Source organism: Rhea americana, unplaced genomic scaffold, assembly GCF_003343005.1.
Source record: "Rhea americana isolate MKP2758 unplaced genomic scaffold, rheAme1 scaffold_362, whole genome shotgun sequence".
Lineage (NCBI taxonomy): Eukaryota > Metazoa > Chordata > Aves > Rheiformes > Rheidae > Rhea > Rhea americana.
The window spans coordinates 157038-172446 of record NW_028186493.1 but is presented as its reverse complement, the minus strand read 5'-3'; the positions used below and the strand labels follow the sequence as shown (position 1 = coordinate 172446).

Sequence of the window (15409 nt, the reverse complement as noted above, 5' to 3'; positions counted from 1 at the left end):
AACATGTTGCTGCATGTCTGTCAGAGCACTAGGAAGTAGTACCTGAAACATTTTATTGCTTATGCAAAAGGAGTTTGTATGACTTGTTTCAAGTGTAGGTGGTTACTGCCTGAGTGCTATGACTTCTGATGTCTGTATTAGAGCATATACCATGCAAGATATCTTGACATAGGCCCTGCCTTTTATGATATTTTATTTTTATTTATTTATTGCTAGCCCCAGACTGGGTGTTCCTTAACCACTGTGATGGGTAACTGTTTTATTGTGATGTGTCTAATAACGGAAGTTTGTATTGCTGTATAGATGCTGGCATAGTTATGTGCTTGGATAAAATGCTAGTGTTAGTTTAGATGAGGCTCCATATTTGAGACCTCTGTTAACTCCTTGGCCATACTGAAGACTCTAGCGTATGATCTTCAGTAAGATCTTTGAATCCTTGATGTATCTGGGTAACGGCTAGAATGCCCCTTTATCTGTGTCTACCTTGCATGTATTAAAAGCGTTTCAGGGTAGAGATTTTTAGTCATAATACTTCAGATGTTTGTGTTCTGTGATCAGTTGGCGTTTGTATATGCTGCTTGGAATGGAGCTCTCCATTAACAATATTCAGAACTTGCTTGATTGGTTGGGAAGGAATAGTGAATTAGGATTAGATAGCTGCTTTTTATTTTATGTGAAGTAGATACAAATTGTGTATAGTACTGTGCTGTCTTCTTAAAGAAGCAGACTAATACTTGCAGAGACTCAGTTATTTCACTCTTCAGGGCTGTGTGGTATCCTGTTCTCCAGTGCTTGGTGCCCTGGAATTCTCAGTGCTGCAACAAAGCAACAGATATTGTGGCCTAACAACTGGAAGTGCTCGGTGGTGTTTTAACAGAGATAGCAATCTATGATAGAAGACCGCTGTTAACTGCAACTTCCTGAAGCTGTCTAAAGCTTTTTTATTGTATATACAGTGGTCTTCTGCACCTTGTTTGTAGATGTTGCAGTGGTCTTGGCCAGGGACAGGTTTTTTATTTATAGATTATTGCAAAACCAGGCAGGCTTTTAGGGAATTTCTCATGCTGAATGCTCTATAAAATAAAAAAAAAAAAAAGGCTGTGCTGGTAAGGACATAATGTGTGAGAAAGTGTGAGAGAAGGAAAAGAGGAGAAGAAAAGACCAGGAATTTGAAATTAAGTCCCTTTCTACTGTGTTTTGTTTAAAGTCAGCAAGAGAGAATTAGCTGTGTACTTTGTTAATTATCAGGTATGCTGTGTTGTGAATTATATTCTTCTGACTAAATTATTTACATTTATATAAAAGTCAGGAAAGCGACCTGTAAAACTTCCTCCCATTTTGTCACAAGTTGTGGTAGTGAGATTTGGGAAATGTTTAACTGAGAAAACTGAAAACAGACAAAGCGTGTGGAAACTTCTCAATTTGACATCTCAGTCTGAAATGAAGAGTAGCTCTGTAGCTCATGAGAACTGTAGATAAGAATGGGACTTTTGCAGGATACTAGTAATGTACATCGTGAGGAACTTTCCCCAGATTTTAATATCTCCATTGACAATTACTTGTATTCTCCATGCACTAGAAAAGTARTAGGTGAAACCTAGAGCATTACTCTGTTGCTTTGTTGTATCAATGTTATTTTTTTTCCCTTACATGGCTGTTACAGAGGTGAAGACAGAGATCTGACCCAACCTGCTATCAGGGAGATCCCAACAAAAAAAGATCAAGAAAGTGTTCGGCCACTAACTTCCTGGTTTGCAGGCTCGGTGGAAGTTGTGTTAACCTTAAGAAGACTGTATGACGCAGCAATAGAAAGATGGTTGCAGTGTTCTCTATACAGCCAGGCAGCAGGATCTTTTATAAAAGCATGAAAGTGATGATATAGAAGTCTAGTATTTCAGATTTTTATTAGTCTGTTTTTTTTTCTTTTATGCTCTGAAAAGAGCTACAGGTTATAAAACTTTTTTTAAAATTCTGCCTACATTGGAGATTTTTTAGGACAAATCTCGGTGTGCTTTTTTAGAGCCGATATCAGTTTTATCTTATTGCATCACATTTGTGTGTTTTCATACACACAGATATATTGGTACATTGATTTTCATTATGATATTTCACAATCGTATGATGATTTTGAAAAGCAGTTCTCATTTAGACACAAACATTACTTGTGTAATTTATCCATTATTTAAAACCATGTTTAATTTGAAAGATATGTCTTTAGGGGGCAGGTTTAGCTCAGTTGGTTAGAGCATGGTGCTGCTAATTCCAAGGTCGTGGGCATATGGGGCTATGCTGAGGGTTGGACTAGATGATCTCCAGAGGTCCCTTCCAACTTTACCAGTCTGTTATTTCTATGATTTCTCTGAACAGCTTCCACCTGTTCTTTTGTGCAAAAGGCTCCTATTTTTTACACTTACCCTTTTCAAAGCTTTCCCCTTATGAATTCTTACATGGTATGTAGGCACAATTTACTGCCTTGTGTGACAAGACATCTTTKGGGTGCGAGAGAAGGTTATGAAGTCACCAATTCTTTCTTCTGATTGACAGAAAAAAATCTTGACGTTTTAAGAACTCTGTGATTATTTTCTGAAGAGTACTAGGCAAGACACTTCTGCCGTTTGATCACCTTCACTTCTACTGTTGTTTTAAGCCTGAGGGTGAGGAATTTGGTTGTTTTGCCTTTTTTTTAGACCATCCATGCAAGGAGATTTATGACTTATTCCTTCACAATCCAAAGACAATATAAACATGGAGTAGAAGTACTTGTATGCCTCTGTGTTGTGTTGAGGAAGACCCATCCAACTGAGATAGTTTGTGAGTTTTTGTCTTCTAGAGTTGTTAAAAGTGGCAATTCCCTTCAGCTGGCACTTCAGGATCTTATATGATTATTTTAACTATGTTGATTTCTGGACTTGAACTTTGTTTTTCCTGTTTGTCATAGTACTTGTTGGTATGTGGCTCTTATGTTATGCATCCAAATGGCCTGGTCTCATATGGTTATCATCCAGTAAACATTACATAAAAGCTGAGAGAAAATGTGGGTTTGGAGACTTTCAGGTGGCTGTTTGACCAGTGTGAATGTTGCAGCCCGTTTTGTCTACATTTCAGATCAACTTTAAAAATTAAGTATATGGAGTTGCTTTTTCTTCTTTTTCTGAGGGATTTGTAGGTCAGACTTATTCTGGAACTGAGCTGAAAATCCTGAATATATTTTCCTTCTTTAAAGAGGCTGAAGATCTTTTTCAGTCCAAATATGTCCTGTTACTGCACTGGTTGTCAGATGGGAAATTCTCTTCTGGATAACTTCTGTCAAACAGGCCATAAAGGGAAATGGTTGCTGTGCAGTTTACTGTCTTAATTACAAATTCATTTTCCTGTTTATTTGGGATATTCTGTTTTCTGTCCCTTAACACATTGCTCCAGAGTTTCTTCTCTACCTGGTTAGGAGTTAATGGAAAGCATGGCATTTTTAGTGTGCAGTTCCATATGGAAAGTCTGATGTGCAGGTTGCTCTGGTTCCTGATGAGAAGTTTGTGTCTGGCTGGCCAAAAAGCTTGCTCTTATGTATTTTTTTAAAAATCCAATTATGTTTTTCCCTTTTAAGGATTTTTTTTAAAAGTGTTTGACAAGATAACTTAGTCATGCTAATTTTTAGCATGTACAAATAACTCAGAAATTGATTAGCTTTTTGTCTGGTTGTTTTGGCATCTTTTGAGATACTGCAGTTAGTATGTTGCATTCATCTGCATGGAAGAGGATGTCAGCTAACAAGGGTATTATCAAATATGCTTACATTTTTCAGGACTATATTTTTTGGCTGTTCTTTGAATCTTACAAATACTTTCTGTAATGACTGCTAGCTAGTAAGTATTAGCGCCTGCTACTTGTCATGTCAGTTATGTAAAAAGATAAAATAAAATAAATTTTGATTGCAGCATATTTTTCTGGGCAGAACACCTTTCTTACAAGACGTAATCTTCCAAGACTGTTGAGGGTTTATTGGCAGACTTTTCTCTGGGCTGTACTGAATATTAAGCCCATTTATAACTTACACGTGTAGAGAAGAAAAAAGCAGTGTGGTATCATTGCTGAAAAATTTAACTTTTGTTACATTAGCAATATTGATGTACTGTTAAAATATATGTGAAATCGAGCAAGGGTGGTGCATATTTTTATCTTGTTTCCTTGTGATAAAGCATGTTATTCAGGTGTTTCTTGTCTCAAAGTGGTAATTTTCTGTTACAGGAGACTTCAAAAACTATGTCTCTAAGCTGCAGCTGTTTACCACTCCTGGGATCACTTGGAAATAAATGTAATCTGAAGCTGTCAGTGTGAAGAACTGCTAGAAGTGGAGAGAGACATGTGCTTTGTAAGAGGATGGCAGTTCATGAAACTTGACCTGCAGCATCTCTGTTACTTAAGTTCTGGGCATCTTCTGCAGAAACTGTTAATTGTGTGATAGTCTGCGGAGCTTGCCAAATGCCCATTGGGACTGACTGAGGCTACAAACTTGTTCTTGCATGTTGTACCTTATGCAGGTCTGAAGAACTGATTGGCTAATGTACTTACAAGATATGTTGTTCCCTTAGATCCTGTTTGTAACTGAAGTAAAAAAATAAACTATTCGAAGGGAGACAGGTTTGGTTTCTTTATTAACTTATTAATTTCCCTTTGCAGTTGTACCTCACACTGATTCCCACTGCTATCACATTAATTTTCCATCAGTGTTATTCTGATCCCTCTCCCGCTTCTTTCCTTCCCGTATTCCAGAAGGCAGATGAATAAGGTACCCATCTTACATGACAATATCTTTACACTTCTTATTTTTAGTTGCTTCCATCCCATCACAGGACTTTAATTTTCCAAAAACGTAAAGAAATTCTGTCGTCTTTTGAAGTCTATTACCGCCAACTTACTTAGAAGTGAGGGGCTTTAGAACTTACGAAGAAGGAGAAAAACTGCTCTCTTATCTTGAGCACTTTAAGGAAACAGAAAATGCACAACCAGGCAGAGATGGCCACTCTAGGTCATCAACCTTCTTTCCAGTCAAGGCAGGATTTCAGATACAGCTGGCTGAGTCACTGGGATTTTTCATTGTCTGCTATAGTTAGCCTATGTTCAAAGTAGAAGAATGTAAAATATTCTTTGTCTCTTTGAGAACCAGTTCTGTATTGAATGGTTGACTGTAGTTGTTGGAAATTGAAGACTTAAGTGGCAGCTCATTGTGTTCCTGGCAAATATCTTAACTCATTACTGACCTGAAGGGCAACAGTAATAACTGAAATGCTGGATAGATCTTCTTTAATGGAGCTGTACTCAATAGGGGGTGTTCTTGTTTTGTTTTGCCTCCTTTTGGTAAAATCTGAGATTTGCAAAACAGTGTAGAATGGTTATCATGAAATATTTAGCTAAGACAAGGGCAGCAGTTGTGTGATACTCCTTTAAAAGGTCTGTCATTCTTTTTTGTATTGCTTTGGCAAGGAAGGTTAAATCCTCCTGAGGAACAGGAGTATAATGGCAGCTTCTATTTAGGAGGATTAGAGGAAAAACACTTTCTTCCAGGTGTTCCTATCCAGAAGTAAGTTTCCCTTAAAATCATAAATGCATACATTTACAAAGTAAACAGAGCTTTTTAAAATTAGTGTAGAATACTGTCCTCTATTCCATTTGCTTAACCCTTCTCACCCTGCAAACCTAACCCAAGCTCTGTCAGCTTTAACAACCTAAGAGGATTTTTTAGTTTGCTAGTTAATTTGATGGGTTTGATTTTTTTTTTTCTTAAAGGAAGAAATTATTCTTCTAGAACCTGTTACTTGATTAATGAAGGAAGATATTATTTATTTATTGCCCGAATACAGTTTGATGCAGGAAACCACCTTGGTCAATTTTTATACCGCTGAGTCTTATGAGTTACAGATATGTCACCTGCTTCTGTTACTGGAAGAAAGATCTTTTTGCTCTACTGATATGCAAATATAAAAGCAAAACAGTTGGTCATCTGTTTCTCTCTGTTTACACACTGGGCATTTGGTTTTAACGAACCCAGATATTTTCCTTTTAATAAATGTCAGAAGTATTTGATGATTTCTTGTCACAAGGTTTGTAYCTCTCAAGGAAGAATAAACTCATTAGATTCTTCTCAGTTTTCCTGAAGTGTAGATTGTGGACCCAAATCTGAGGTACCACCATAGGATGTAACTGTATGATTTTCCTGTACTAATTAGCTGATTATGCTGAAGGAAGCAGTTCTGTAATGCAGAATTCAGGGGACTGTGTGGCTGAATAATTAAAACATCCAAATCATTATACAACCCTCTACATTCCTCTTACTATTTTATCATCATCTTTGTTCTTTCCTACAATTCTTTCCCCAGTAATACTCAAAAGGATACAGAGATATCTTTGTTGCAACTCTTTCCAAAAAGTTTCATTGAAAAATACGTTATGTTTGGCCTTCCTGCTGTCTGAGTACCGTATCTTCTTGCATCAGAAATCAGGCAGAAAACTCTTGCATAAACACGTGTATATATTGACAGGCTTCTGGCTTGAGGCATCTCCCTTTTTATTGCTTGGATGGCAGTAGGTAGCCATCAGATGGCTGCTGCTTGTCAACCACAGGATTGATGAGGCAGAGTTTCAGGTGCTGGTGGGCTAAAAGGCTTGCTGTGAGGATTATGTGGTATCTGAAAGAAGTGTTTTGGACTACTTGATTTTAATGGATTTTTGGTCAATCCTCTTTCTCTATTATCTTCTTTCTATCAAACCTCCTTTGGTTTTTTTTTTTCTTTCTTTTTTTCTTTTTTTTTAAGATCATGTGTCTTGTAATGGGTGTCTATGATAATCTTATAGACAAGACAGTGGAGGAAAGAAAGAAACTCTTAATATTCTGTGATACATTATTACCTTTGAGGTCAAGATATTTCTATTCAATAGCACTCACTTTTTCAAATATTCCTTCAGGACTCCAGCAAGAGTGGACTGACAAAACTCTGCTTCTTGTAGTGTGCACAAATAGAAAAAAAAACGAAAGTGTACTAGTAGCTGATGCCATGCTTGCTTTTCACTATAATTCATTGCAACTCAATTAATTTTTTTCCATCTTTAACTTTCTCCTTTTCTCCAGTTTTCTTGTTTCTTTCCATTCTATTTATCTTTATTTCTACATTGCCTTTCAAAATAAACTGTTACTTCAGAAGAAGTTTGTGAGATAATATTTCCTGTTTATCTTTAAAACAATATATTCCACTCTCCTGCAAAAACTGCAGGCTGATTGCAAAGTTTCGAGTGTGTGTGTGTATACATTATATGTTTATGTGTATAGGGGAAGTATCAGTTTAGAAGCTAGCTCCTTCCTTCCCATCAGGAAAGAATAGAATGCTGGGATTCTGCTACTTCCTTTCTGTCCTATTCTCCTTTGTTTAGTGGGTTTCTGATTGAATTTTGGGGCACCCTTCTGCTTCTGGGAGAAAACTCATCTTTTCCATTTCCCTTCTTTCACGCAAAGCATTCCTAGTTTTTACAATGAAGGTCTTGCGTTTGCCATGCTTTTCTGCCTTCTGTTTGCTGTGAAGGACRTTGGAAGTTGTCTCTTGCAGTCCCCAGCTCTGTTTTGGGTGCTGTTTCCCCAGACAACTGAACCAAATAAGCAGCAATTGCCCCAAATGGAAATTSCTGTGGCCCTGGCTTTTATCTTGAGCTAGATCTGGTGCCTTTCTGCTGTGGTACAGTGGCAAAAAGTTAATGTGAGGGAAAGTGAGTATTTTTATAACCAGGTTAGTGAGTTGAATTGGCTTAACGTTAATCAGATAGGCTCCCAAGCTAGCCGGAATGGTTAGATTCAAGGAGCGAGGATGAAAGGGGACGCCCGTACTTTGTCACAGCTGCGTTTTGCTGACAGTTGCTGTATCTCCAGTACCAGGGTTTTCTGTATCGCCATGTAAGTTTAGAGTTCGGATTTCGATATAACAAAGGAAGGAAGGCTTCCAGCTCGCTGGTTCAGAGTGCCCTATGACAACTTCAGACTTTTCACCTTTGGCCATGACCAGGCTTCTTTTTGGCAGAAACAATCTGTACGCTGTAATACTGCACTGAGAGGAAGCTGAGGGGGGAAAAGGTATGCTCCTGCTTTTGCTATCTTCAAGATGATTTTTGCTTCCTGGTGTGAAGACTGACTTCTGTTGAAGTCCCATAATATGAGATCTCTGAACCGTCTGGCATGATAAGGAGTAAGAAATGTTAAGAAAGTGAAAGAAAAAGAAAGCAGGTCAGAAATAGCGTATCATTAAACCACACTGGGAGGCAGAGTTAGAAACAGACATTTAGAAAAAATATATTCATTTAAATTTAAATTTTGTAACAAATGCAGACTTATTTGCTTATAACTTTTTTTTTGCTTATACTTTTTTTAGATTCRCTTATTAAATAGGAGGCTTATTTGAAGAAAGCAAGTATTTACATGTGGGTGCTCTTTGCTATTTTTTTTTTTTTTTTTGCCTATATTCATTTACTAAACAGAAACACAGTGAAACTGAAACCACATAAAGCAGCTAGTTGAGATGGCGATATGTTGTGTGAGTTACAGTGGCTGTACTTTGAGACTTCTGCAAGCTGTTGATTCTTCATCACTTCATCAAAGTGATGAATTATACTTATGCATATTGAAATACATGGCCTTGAAAAGAGTTCACGTGTCCTTGTGTTTCCTTTTCAGCTATGTCAGCTGTGTTTGTAAGGCTTTGCTATTTTTCTTGAGTAAGGCAGTAAGCTGGTCTAATGCAAAAACGTTGCTATAATAGACTGATGTGATGGTGTGACAGATGAGGGCAAGTGTTATAGAAATGGGCATTTTTCCATCAGGAAATACTTTCTTAATAAAGAACAGCTTTTTAAAGAAGAAAAATGGTGTGGTTACAGCAAATGACAGCTACGTTTCTAGACTTTACACACTTGTGATGCCAAGATCAGAGATATCRGAAATGATATAGTGTTGTCAGTGCCTGAGATTCATTATTAAGCTATAGCAAATGCAAATCTTCCCTTCCTAATGAAAGGTATTTTTCAGATGATCTGCAAAATACTCAATCTGTTAATTAAACCCCAAACTTTCACTGCTGAAATACTTTCAGCAATAGAGCTGTTTGCAGGAGGCAGGGGCTGCTCCAGGGACTACAGAAAGAAAGTTGGCAAAACATACCTCTGCAGTCATCACTGTTGCTTATTCAGTTAGAGTGAAATTTTCTGACCTTGCTTTTAACAGTGGAAACAAGTAGTACAGCCTGCTCTCAAAAACTATAAAAACTCTTGCGTCGTTTTCCGCCAGGAAGAAAAAGGGAGCTAGAACCAGGTGAAAAAGGTGATAATCTCTACCTCATTAGTGTAAATCCRTAAGTTGCCTCTGAGAACTGCTCAGCTAATAGGCCAAAAGATTTTACCGAACGTAGTCAAATCCTGAAAGATAAGGATGGGGCTTAGCTGGTCATGCTTTTCCAGCATTAGTGACCAAAGAATTACTTATGCACTTCCTGTATCAGTTCTTATTTGGCAAATGAAATAATTGACTGTGGTCTAACAGAGGTCTGGTAGCGATGAGTCTTGGTTCCTGGGAGTTTCTGTTTGTCTTAAACTTTTAAGTTGTCTGGAGGTGGTCATCGTCTCATTCTGTGTTGGCCTTGTACCCATGCCTCAATATTCTAATCTTACATTACTCTTAAGATCATACATAAAAATTTAATATTGCTGCGTACAAATCCTGGTATTTATTACTTTTGCCCCAGCAAGTTGTATGGGTCTTAAAGTTCGATAAGCCTATGTGATGCTAAATCATAGCAGCATAGGTGTGAGGATAAAGCCTATTTACAGACTGGTTTTGAGATGAGGGAGCTGGAAGGAACAGCATGCCTAGATAGTAGTAGGGAATAAATGAGGTCTCATATATTTTAAATAGAAATTTTATTTATATAAGATCTGACAAATTCAGATGGTGCTTCTCACACTAGGGCTTTTCCTTTTGTGGCCATTTCAGCCACTGTGGTGTTGCACAAATAGGTAGACTTCTACAGATTGCATAGCCATTTGGAAAGAGCCTGTTCTTGGTTTTATGCAGTAACTAATCTGTCCAGCGTCTTCAGCTCACCAGTTTTTCAGAGGCTTTACTTTTTGTGATGAATAATTGATAGCTGTGAGGCAAACTGAGAGATTTTTAACTTTCATTTTTGGAGTGGTATTCTGCAGTGCTTTAATCTTGCTTGCTGTGTTGATACAATATGAAAGGTTCAAGAAGCTGAATTACATCTTTCCTGGGCATTCATGCATATGTTAATTTAATGTCATTTTGCATTACAGTCTGCAATCAGTTTTTTTGAATAAGAAAGATTATACATTGTGAATGAGGTAGATTGTATCCCTTACATTATAATTCAATGCCTGAAGCTCAAGAGCTGTTTTTCTCACGTGTTAGTAATACTGCTATGTACAGCAGTGAAAAAATGTGATAATGGGATAAGCAGTTCCTAATGAGTGGAGGATAGGAACAGCTGTATTATAACAAACTTTTGAAAGATACTTTCATTATGGAGAAACACTTCTGGCAAGTATTCTGTGACCCATTCAATTTTTTTCCTTGCTGTTCTGCAGTGATTTGTTTTTTATTATTGGCTATTACTCACTTACACCATTAATAGTGATCATCATAAAACAATGGTGACATGGGCGAAGTCATAACAAGAGGTAATCTTGCTGTGCTAAAACAAGCAGTGTTTTGAAAATGCAAAATAGAGAGAGATTGATGGTATGAGATACTTCTCTGATGACTGAAATGTGTTGTTGAATGGGTCGATGAGTCATGCAGTACTGATGTTATGAAAATTATGTTAATCACGTGAAACAGTTTCTCAATGCCCCTTTATAGGGGGAATTCTGAACATCAAAACTTGAGAATTTATTTTTCAGTTGTGTTCATTAGAGATTGTACWCAGTAAAATGACTGCATTAAAATTGCAATTATTGCTGTATAAAGGCTGCTGCCTAGATTTGTGCTAGGAAGATAGCATTGCTGTTCACTGTATAAAGACTGGTGTCATGTATCATTAGCGGAAGTATCTTTGGCAAAAGTTTCAGAATATTTTAAATTAAGATGTTTCTGTAAGCACAACAGTTCTCTGTTGTGACCAGAAAAATAAATTATGTTGATGCAGTACCTTTTGTAAAAATGTGATTGTAAAGTAGCAATTCTTCTGTAGCTTTACACTCTTTTTAAATGTTATTATTAGTGAATAGTTTACATTTAATGGAATAAAGCTATAGGGTGTTTAATGCGGAATGCCAGTGGATTTTATTTTAAGACTAAGGAAACTTGTGGGTTTTTTTTAAAAAAAGTCATTAGATTTTATATTAAGAATGTCACAAACTTCTAGTTCTTGTAGGAAGGGATTTCATTGGTAGCTTTTGTAGTGAATTTTATTTTTGACTGCAAGAAACAAAATAACAATAGGACCTTAAGGAAAACCTTCACTCAAAATACTGGCTTTGAATGTACTTCCCCCTGCTCCCAGCTACAGTGGCTTGTACAATTTCTCAGGCATGGTACTGATGGCAAACATGAATACTCAGAGTATCTTGCTTTCAGTCTTAATTTTTCTAAGATGAAGGCTAAAATAATGGTTCTCCCAAGTGTATGGGGTAGGGGGAAGAGCAGGGAACCTTGGCAACTGTGAAAGCTATCTTACCTAAATTGGGAATTAAGAATCACTTTTCAAATTTGAGTAAATCATTTTAGGTGTTGAAAAAACACTTTAGCTAATAGAAATGTATGRGGCTTTGAAATTGTTCTCTGCTTGGGTCAGCTTTTGAGTGTTCTAAACCCATGGTTTTGGGATTATGTAATATATACGGAAAGAGCTGAGAAGAAAGATAATTTTGGGAAATTCTGATGCATTTGTTCCTGAGAGAAGCTAAAAAGGGAGCTTCTCATCTCTAACTGACAAAGATGCATATAGAAAACCCCCTGACATGTAGAATCAAAGAAGTTTGAGAATATTGGTAAAATTAAAATTGTAGAATTGGGTTGAAATGCTCTTAATGATAAAACAAGATAATTTTCTTGAGGAAATAAGTTGCTTTTCCAAAAGGGAAATTTTATGCAAATGCATGTATGAAAATTGGGCTAATTTTGTAGATTTATTTGAAGATGTCAAAGTAACAGATAGTAGGGAAATTGATGCCACTGAAGCCCTAGTCTCTTAAGTATGTCCCCCCAAGCCTCTGGACAGCTAAATATTGCAGGAATTAAAAGCAAAATCTTGTGAATTAGTAAATCATGGTAAATAGCCGGGTAGTAGCTCTACTGGAATTTTTTCCTCATCTTAGTCAAGACTGGAGAGGACCGAGGAACTTCTCAGAAACCTAATCAAATTAAACGAATGAGCGAGGCAGGTGAAACTTAGCGTTTGCACAGGAGACACCAAGAGCTTCTATGTATTAGATTGAATGATATCTAAATTGATTTTAAAATTCCTTAGCTATTTATAAAATGCAGTAAGGTTATTAAAGTGATCATCAATCAAAATGAAAGGACTAATTATAGAATTTTGAAATCCTTAGCAATAGGGGTACCTGTAATTTTTTTATACCAGCTATGTGGGAACTTCTGTGTTCTAGTCTGTAATAACACTGATCCCTCGTGAAAAATGACGACTTGTCTTATAAATGTTTAAACTAATTCATCAGACAGTTTAAATGTGATTTGTGGTGTCAGTCTAAAAATGCCTATGCATTCCCTTTGTTATCCCAAAATCTTGAAAGTCTTAGCAGTTCTCCTCAGCAGTGTTGAAGGAATCACCTTCATAAAAATGGTGGTTGAATCATAAGTGTTTTATGTAGTGACTGTTGTGCTGAAAGCCTTCCACCAACAATTTCATGGTTTTCAGACAGACAGAAGAGTTCATTTTTGACATTTGTATTATTATATGGCTGTGCTGGAGTCCTTTTTGGTGGGAAGCAAATATAAATATTGGTTTGTATAGTTTTTGTGCTGTTTTCCTGAAAATGCAGTGTTCAGACTCACTAGTTATAATAGGAAAAAAAAAAAAATCTTTTTCATAAGCATTTCCCCAAAAGAGATTTTTTTGAAAAAGTGTTAYGCTTAATTGTCCATAACTGGAAAATGAAGATACTGCTTAGTTTGCTGAGGGGTCTATGCTGCAAATGGAGTTGAAGTAGCCTGTTGAATAAGGTTAAACTGAGCAAATCCAATAACATGAAATGGAGTGGATGGCTTCTACAGTACTGTTCCCCTCTCCCTTGTGTGTCTCTCCTCCCTTCTCTCCTTTGTGTTCCCCTTTCAAGAGCTCTTACAGTACCTTGCAGGCCATTTGCTTTAACTTAAACTTTGAAGGAAAAAAAATAAATAAAAAAGCAGCCTTCTAGTATGTTTCTCTGACAATTTTGTCTGTGTTCTGGAACTTGCAGATTCTCTAATCTAGGTTTAGACTTTGTTTAATGTGCTGCTATTAAACACAACCTTCTAATCTGTCTGGTTGAGAAAATGCTTCTATTTTGTGCAGGACACTTCTGTAACATGGCATTTGGAAGGGTAATGCCTGTGGTGCCTTAAGTTTACCAAGGCTTCTGGAGGTAAGTCTCAATCTGTTGCTTCCAAGTAGGGCTGTTTCATCACTAATGAATTCCCATGCAGGAACTTCTTATATTCCAACTCTTAATTTTAAGTGCGAAAGCCTGAATGAAAAAAAAAGTGACTTATCTGTAGACAGCTTTATTCTGCAGGCATCTGGGAACTGTTTAAATGCAACTTAGATGAAAATGGATCTAGGTGGCATCTTGGGAGATAATGTGTTCTGTACAAGCAATGAYATCTCTTTAATTTTTTAATCATTGTCTAGTCCTGCTTTTTGTACTGTCTCCAGTCTCAGGCATCCAGCAGCTACTGTTTCACCTTTGTTAGATTTTGAAGACCATGGGAGGTGCTGCCTGGGGGTCTTAATGAGAGCCTGGAGATTAATCCATGCTTGGAGACTAATGTGAAGTTAGGATCAGATTTTTTTTTTATATATATACTGTAACATATCTGAATAAGACCATTCTGAGTATAAATGAATTCAGATCTTCTATTTTAGCAGGAAAAACTTTGATCATGAGACAACAGCCTAGCGTCTCCTTCACAACTACCACAGTTCTGTACCCTAACTATGACCTTCCTGTTCTTGCATTCCCTTCCTGCCTATTTCTGAGGCCTGTCCCATTTTGGCAAAACAATTAAAAAACTATTCAATATTCTGTTCACTGAACAATGTCTCTTCAGTGCACTGGATGAGTCAGATGGCTCGTTGAAAAATAAATGTGATCATGTAGATTATCAGAGTGCTTGCACGCAAGGGACTGCATTGGATGGAATGGACAAGCTTTAGTTTGACATTTTTGAACTCTGGTATTTGCCTTTGTAACTTTAATGTTTGTCCAGACTTGCATTTTGTGCAACCAGACTTTGGGAATGGAATTATTCTAGAGGAGATTATACTAGCCTTCACTCTCATGGCATTCAAATACGTGAACCTCTATATATCCTTTCAAATGAATTGCTTGCAATTTCATTTTAATAAAGAGATTAAGTGATTAAGTGATGAGAAATTACTTAATAGCCATAGCTTTTAAGGAGGCGTGGTGGAAGCTGCTAGTAGGAGGAGAGCTTGAAAAACCATAAATGTCTTCTCTTGAGCTGAAAAATTTTCACTYATATTTCACCAGTGGCTAGGACAAAATAGTCAATTGCTGCTTAATATTTCCTCTTACACTCTGGGCCAAAGGATATTATCCTGTATGCTGACTGTGGGACTTGAAAGACCTTCCCACGAGCCAATTCTGTCTGGGGCACATTGGAGGGGAGCAGGCCTGCCTCTTCCAGCTGCAGTCCTGCCCCATGCAGCCGCACCCTTTGCCTACTTGCCAGAGTGAAAAATAGTTGTGCTGCCGCACCCCTTCTCAGCCTTCCTCTTAATGAACTGAAACAATTTGCAGCATGTTTAAATGTCCTCTCAGCAGCACATGCAGTAATAACAGTACCAAATGTGCACGCCACATTTGGCTTAACCGGTGGATAAAGCAGTATGGTGTGGCAAGATGCAGAGGAAAGTGGAGAAAGCACAGATGCAAGAGGAGGGGGGTAAGAAAATCTTTTGAATGAGTTGTCTGACTTCAGCGTTCATGATTGTTCTAGTACAATTACATTTTATGTGCATTTTATTAATATTTCCATGTAAGGGGATCTCAAAATTGAAAACAAGTGAAGGTAATGAAAATGAGGATCCCATCCTTAGGGACCAAGAAGATCTATCAGATTGCTGATGCCAAAAAAAGCTGTGTCAGTTYATTAACTGATCAGAAAACCTATCTGCCACAAAGC

General features: G+C 37.2%; 1 protein-coding gene across 4 annotated transcripts in view; it reads left to right on the top strand.

Annotated features, from left to right (window-relative positions):
* DIP2A (DIP2 acetate--CoA ligase A) overlaps window positions 1-15409 on the top strand; it is a 128578-nt gene that overhangs the window by 2082 nt on the left and 111087 nt on the right. The gene's annotated exons all lie outside the window — the stretch shown is intronic.